The sequence below is a fragment of the Meriones unguiculatus genome, chromosome 8, assembly GCF_030254825.1.
Source record: "Meriones unguiculatus strain TT.TT164.6M chromosome 8, Bangor_MerUng_6.1, whole genome shotgun sequence".
In the NCBI taxonomy this organism is placed as follows: domain Eukaryota; kingdom Metazoa; phylum Chordata; class Mammalia; order Rodentia; family Muridae; genus Meriones; species Meriones unguiculatus.
The window spans coordinates 62,786,773-62,793,886 of NC_083356.1; the positions used below are offsets into that span (position 1 = coordinate 62,786,773).

At 47.7% G+C, this 7,114-nt stretch overlaps 1 long non-coding RNA gene across 2 annotated transcripts; it reads right to left on the bottom strand.

Moving 5' to 3' along the window:
* Window positions 1–583: 583 nt before the first annotated feature.
* On the bottom strand, window positions 584–5,917 carry LOC132656014 (uncharacterized). 2 transcript variants are annotated; one of them, XR_009593972.1, is made up of 4 exons: window positions 5,568–5,917; window positions 4,616–4,778; window positions 4,105–4,328; window positions 584–697 (listed from the first exon to the last, which is right to left on the bottom strand). It is a non-coding gene; the product is annotated as an uncharacterized LOC132656014 (long non-coding RNA). The 2 variants fall into 2 exon arrangements; XR_009593971.1 differs by having other exon boundaries at window positions 4,616–5,227.
* Between the last annotated feature and the right edge of the window lie 1,197 nt (window positions 5,918–7,114).

Here is a 7,114-nt window from a genome sequence, read left to right on the forward strand (position 1 = left end):
TGATATCGAGGATTAAATTGCCCTCTTTTCCTAATTCCAAGTAGAAGTAAAAAACAAAGCTATGTTTTCCTAATCTGGTATTTCTTGATTTAAGAGTAACCTTCCTTCCTTTCAAGAGAGGGCCTCACTCTGAAGCCCAGGCTAGCCTTGAACTTCCTGTATTTGTGTTTGCGTTGTATAGGTGGGTGTGCCCGTATGTGCACACGTGTGTTAATAAGTGTGCATGTGGAGGCCGGAGGTCGGCTGCAGGCTTTTCTCTCAGCTGCCCCCCGCCGTTTTTACATTTATTTTCTTGTGGTGCATGTGTGCGCGCACATAGGTCATGCCATAGCACACACAAAGGACAACTTACTGGAATTGGTTCTTTGTTTCCATCGTGTAGGTCCCGGTTTGAGCTCAGGTCATCAGGATTGGCAGCACACGCCTCTTTCTCCTGAACCATCTCTTAGGCTTTCCATTTTCTTTGCCATCTTATTTTTGAGACAGGGTCTCACCAGCTGAACTGGAACTCACAATTTTGTCAGTGTCTCAGTGAGGCCGTGGTGAAACAACCATGATTTAAAAGCAACTTGGGAGACAGGCGTGGTGGTGCACATCTTTAATTTCAGCCCTTGGGAGGCAGTAGATGGATCTCTGACTCTGAGGCCAGCCTGTCTGCAAAGTGAGTCCAGGACAGCCAGGGCTCTGTAGAGCGATCCTGTCGCAAAACACACGAAACAAAACAAAAACTGCAAGTTGGGGAAGAAAAGATTCGGTTCAGCTTACAACTTGTAGCCCCTTATCCAGCTAAGAGCAGAAGCTCAAGGCAGGACCTGATGCGGAGCTGCTCATTGGCTTGCTCTTTGTGGCTCCACCCACTTTCTTACAGCACCTAGGACCACCAACCCCTGGGTGGCATCGCCCCCAGGGAGCTGGGCCCTCCCACACCGGTCCTCAATTTAGAAGTGCCCAGGTGCCCCGTGACCTAGCGGGGGTGTTGTCAGGTGACGGTCCCTCTTCCCCAATGGCTTGAGCCTGTGTCCAGTTACGGAAGAGCTACCCAGCACAGCTCGCTGGCCAGTGAGCCCCGGAATCCGCAAGTCTGCCTCCGCGGCCCCGAGATTACAGGCTCTGTTGTGCCTGGCTCTTCACAGGGATCCTGGGGGCCCAAACTCTGGTCCTTGCGCGAGCGTGCAGAGCACACACGGCCGGCCCAGCCCCTTCACGTGCATTTCCGAAAAGGTCTTAGACAGACTGTTTGCTTTTCCTTATTTCCTTTAATTTTTAAATTTAGCACACTATTTGATTTTTATTGCATTAAAAAATTATCTTTATGGTGATAGTCACTTTCCAGTTATGAGGTACTATGAAATTCCATTACTTTTTTTTTTTCATTAAAAGAGGTAAGATGATTTCAAGAAAACTAGTTTGGAAATACCAATGTAGATACAGATGTTAATCCAGTACAGCAAAACTGATCCAGGAGGCCCTGGACGGCCACCTCCTCACAGAAAATGAGCCTCCCGTGTTCAGCCTCCCTGGATGGTTTCCTCCTTAACAGGAAATCATTATCACAAACAAGGCCTTCGTGGAGGGCCGCCTGCCTTGGAGCAGGCTTTGGTTAGCTCTCCTGATATTCTCTAGTGTGTTTGAGCTCATATCTTGTGGATGGAAGCCAAAAATAATTGGGCATCCCACAGAGAAAAAAGTTAATTTCAAACAGATAAATTGAAATAATTAAAGCCAGACAGTCCTGGAACATTAGGCTTCCAGCTCCTGGGAAGGCGACAGCTTTCGGGAAGATGAGCCTTGGTTCCCGAGCTGCCAGCATCTTTATCTTTCCAGCCCACGGCGGGCTTCTGCACAGCAAGCCTGACTTTCCTCTCTGCTTTATGGCCTCTGAGTGGCAAACTTCAGTCAGTAACACCTCTTAGCGTCTGTCCTGGCTACCAGGCATTTAATATTCCTTAGGGGAGATCAGAAGGGGGAAATATCTTAAATAATTTAACAAACTAGCCTACAGAACAAGACATTTTGAATTGAGTGCCTTTCTTTATTCCTTACTTTCACAGACAGCTTTAGTTTTTATTTTTTGATAGGGTCATGTAGTCCAGGCTAGCCTCAAATTCACCATGTGTTGAAGTGGAAGTTTCTGGTTTCTTTGGAAACCCAGTCGTGTCATGTGACTTTGTTTTTTGGGGGGGTCCCAGGGTTGGAAGGTGAGAATGTTTTTCTCCTGTGGAGAACAGCCCCAGTGAACAGGCATGGATGAAACCTCCCTCGTGTGAGGGGCCTGGTTTTTGTGGGCTGCAGACATCCTTGTGGGCAGTCTGAGAAGGGATATATAGAAGCTAACGGTGAGGCAATGCTGCCCATCTCTACACCGTTACACTGGTACAGTTAGCATCCTTCACTGACTTCCGCAGAGAGAAAGAACTGCTTGGGCTGCTTCTGTGGAGTGCTTCCACTTTGGCAAACTTGTGCCATTGTGCAGAGTCTAGGTGCTTCTAGTTCAGCTGCTGCTGACCCTTGACCCTAATCAACAGGAAGTAGATGACAGAGGTCTACAGCACTTTTCCCTCTAATCTCCTACCTAAGGTGGGGGGGAAGGGAGTAGGAGGGTAAAGTCGTTTAAGAACCCTAACTAAAGCAGGTGTTTGAAAAACAAACCTACATGTGGGATAGCCGAGGCTATCCTAAACTCCCGATTCTCCCTGCTTCTAAGTTCTGGGGTTACAAGAGCACATCAATACACCTGTGTCTCCACCCTGGAGGCAGGGTCTCACTGTGACATGGCTAACCTAGAACTCACTTTGTAGCCTAGGCTGGCTTCAAGCTTGCTTCTTTACTGCTACTTCGTCCTCTTGAGTTGCTAAGATTACAGGTTTAAGCCACTGTGCCTGGCTTTTGGTGGGTTTCTGTTTTGTTTTGTTTTTGAGACAGGGCCTCACATAGACGAGGCTGCTCTCCAATTCATTAGCTAGCTAACGATGGCCTTGAACTCCTGATCCTCCTGCCTCCGCTTTCCAAGAACTGCAAGCACAGGTTTGCATTCCCGCAGTGAACTGTTGCAGCCTGGCTTGTTTTCTTTGGCTAGAACCATGCACTTCAGATCATGTCAGGAGTCCATGAAACCTGGACATTGCTGGCGCACACCTTTAGTCCCAGCACTCAGAGAGGCACAGGCAGGAGGATCTCTGAGGCCAGCCCGGTCTACAGAGTGAGTTCCAGGATAGCCAATGCTACACAGAGAAACCCTGCCTGGAAAAACTTAAAATAAATAAATAAAGAGTCCATGGAACAGTCTTTTGGCCCAATCTTGTGAAGAGAACAGAGTCAGGAGGGTGGTCCTGCAGAAAAGGCATGTCTTGGGCTGGTAGGATGGCTGAGGAGAGAAAGATAACTAAGGACCTGAGTTCAATCCCCTGAACCTACATAATAAAAGGAAAACACAGACAAACAGATACACATACACACACAAACACATACACATAGACACACACAGAGGCACAAGCACATAAAACACAGACATACACACAAACATACAGACACATACAAACAAATACACAGACACACACACACTAAATAATAAATACATGGAAAATTCATTTTTTAATTTATTTTATTTTTTGAGACAGGGTTTCTCTGTGGAACTCATTCCAGGCTCAAACTCAGAGATCCACCTGCCTCTGCCTCCCGAGTGCAGGGACTAAAGCGTGTGCCACCACCTGACAATAAGGGTAAATTTAGAAAGTACATGTGTTGATTTACGGGGTTGCCTAAATTAGTAGTTAAAACAAGGCTGAGCAAATGGGCCATTGATTTCCTGTTCGCCAAAGGCTCTCTGCCTCCTAACAGTGCTCCATAGGGTTAGGATTTCAGCATTCAAATTTGGACGGCATCACTCAGATTACAGAAGTGCAGGGGCTCACCACAGGGGACCGAATGTATCTGTTATAGCCGGCAAATGGTAACAGCCCCCTCCTGAAACCCCTGACCTGGGCCAGCTGCTGTGCTAGCGTCTTAACGACTCTGATAAGCTCTACAAAGGTTCTTTTCTTATGACATTTAAGAAATAGCAAATTAAGGGTCAGAGCAACCAAGTCACTGGGTTTATTCACTCACCACATTTGAATGGCTAAGAGCTGAAGTGCAGGGCACACTGTGGGATTCCAGGCTGACTCTGTGTTCCCGACGACCTCCCGATGAGGAGTCTCTAATGGAGTGGGCATTCCTGGGAAAGAGGCGAACAGCCCAGCAGTGCCCAGCGTTGCTTGGGGACTCTATGACAAGGGGGCCAAGAGCGGGAACTCTTGAGTCTCTCACAAGATTTTCCGTTAGAAAACAGCCTAACAAGAAGCAATGTAATAGTAAATAAAAAAGTGTTGGGCTACATAATGTTTATTATTAGCCTTAAGATTATCGCAGCGGTATTATCTAATCTGCTATCACAAATAGTAAGACACAGGCACCTGTTAGATTCATAATTGCCTTATTTACCTTGGGCCGGGCGGATATTCTACCTACACTGTCTGAATCACTTCACCATCCACCTCCCAGCCCCATCCAAAGCCATCCTCCTTAACCATCCTATCTTCTACCCATAATCTTATCAATATTTCCTTTTATTCCTCACCTGGGCCTTCTCACAACATGATTGGAGTTCTTCCTCCACGTTGTTACTTCTCCTGGCTAGCTCATCATCGTCCTCCTTCCTCTCCCTCTCTTTCCCCTGATTTCCATGATTCTTCCGTCCTCAAACTCCTGGGAACCTTCGTCACGCCTACTCCATTTCCACCCTGCCCAGATAGGCCATTGAATGAACCAATCAGGTATAGTGTTTTAGGCAGGTTTACACAAACAAGGATGGGTGTATCCGGTGGGCAGTATCCAGATCTTGAGCAACAGTAATTAGCATGAGACCATCCTCCAACAAAGCAGCGTATCACGGGTAGGTGGTGTGGCTCTGAGAGCTCACACCTGGAGCAGCCCAGCTAAACTCACCGTGACACCAAGTGCTGAGACTTGCTGTAAAAATAACTTGTCTGTCAACCTAAAACCATGTAAGGAGGGAGAGTTGGCTCAGCAGTTAACAGTGGTTGTTCCTCTTAGAGAAGAGCTATGTTCATTTCCCAGCACCCAAGTGGCAGCTTACAACCATTTTAACTCTAGCTCCAGAAGGCCTGATGCCCTCCTCCGGCCTGGAAGAGCAGCAGGCATGCACAGGCACACGTGTAGGCAAGCACTCCTAAAATAATAAAAATAAATTGTTTTAATCACTTAAAATCATGAAAGAAAAGAAGGGGAAAATAAAAGAAGGAAACATAACACTTTTAAAATGTGCGATTTCCACAACAGGCATGATGGTCCATGCCAGCAAGTCCAGCACTTGGAGGGCTGAGACAGAGGCTAGTGAGTTCAAGGCCAAGACCAAGAAACGTAGTGACACGCTGCCTTAAGAAAGAAAACAGAACAAGAGCAATAGACTGAAACCCATGAACAAACATCTGGTTTCCGAAGGAAGCCTGGAGTTGTGGGCCGAAGCCAAGGAAAGCGAGTGAACTGTTTTGACAATGCATCTCACCGACCTTAGTAACCTCAGGACTCCCTGTCTCAGCGCGGAAATGGCCACATCTGTGCTCCTGGACAGCAGGTCTGTGCTCCGAGCACCGGTCACACCAGTGGTTTCCACACTGCACGTTTATGAGGCAAACGAACCCGCGAGCAGCGTATCTCAGGACTCAAGCGAAGCCGGTACAGTGGTGCAGATCTGAAGCTCGCAGCATCTGGGTGCCAAAGGCCAGAGACTGGGAGATTACGGCACTGAAATCCTGTCGCAAACAAAGAAGCAAACAAAAAAATAGAGCACACCAGCTCACCAGCCCCAGAGAAGGTGTCATGCCTCTGTCCTAAGGGTGCCAGTCATCTCTAGACAGGAGCAAAGAGCAGTCAGGTGACACTGAAAAATTAGAAAGTGAAATCTGGAGCTCCAAGCAGGAAATCACAACTCAGAGATTCGAAAGTTTATTCTCCTTTAAAGTGTCTAATAAATCGGGTTGTCTGGGCAACCGTGATCCCAAAATGGACCCAAGCCATGGTGACAACCTCAGCATGGACCGATGTGGCTGGCCTCCTCTCCAGGGCCTGGAATTGCTCCAAGGCTAAGTCCACCAGACACTGTCTGCACCCTGAGGCCACACAGCGGGGGAGCCCTGAGCTGCCAGTGACGAACCCCACAAAACAAACAGCCTGTCTCCAAGCAAGTCTCTTCATTTTTAGGGGACAGAATAAGGGAGACAGACACGTGATGAGGCACTGTAGAGACACAATCAGTCACACTCACAATGAGAAGCGCACGAAGGAAATGACAGTTTTCCAGCAAACACATGAAATTCATGCCTGGTGGTGGTGGCAGTGGCGGTCGGTGCATTAGCTGCTTCTGTGTCACTGGGGCGGACAACAGGATCTGACTGTACAACCTGAGACCGGCTTCCGTGGTGGGAGGGGCATGGAGGGGCAGGGCGCCCACAACGCCAGGGAGAGAGGCGACTCCGCTAGTGACTATGGACCCCCAGCCTTTATTCCCTCGGCCCAGGCTGTTCAGTCGATGGAGTAGGGCTGCACACCTGGACGGGGTCCCCCGCAGCTAATCCTTTCCAGAACCATCTTCACACAGCATGCACTTTACTGGTCTCCCGAGTGCCGGTGCATCCAGTTGGGACAAGAAAAATCAACCATCACAGTTGGAAAAGGAAACTGTTTACTGCTTAATAGGACCCAAGAAGTTCAATATGTGAAGCTCATTGCGTTCTCTTCAAATAAAGCAGTCACCCAAACCCAGCAAGCAAGCAAACAAACAAAAACAAAAATAAAAACAGCATTCTTAGGGATTTGGGGAAAGATTTATCTCAGACGGGATATTAAATGAGAAGGAATGGTTGGTAAGGTTCAGTGTGACAATAGTGCCACGTTCTATTTTTAGTACTTTTTACTGAAGATAAATCCTGACATAGTTCCATCATGGCATATCATAAGCAAATTTAAACGATTCCAGCACAGACAGCAAATGGAATTGTTTAGAGTAGAGAAGTCTGGATGAAGCAACAATGGGAAAGAAATGTGGGCCAGGGTGGAA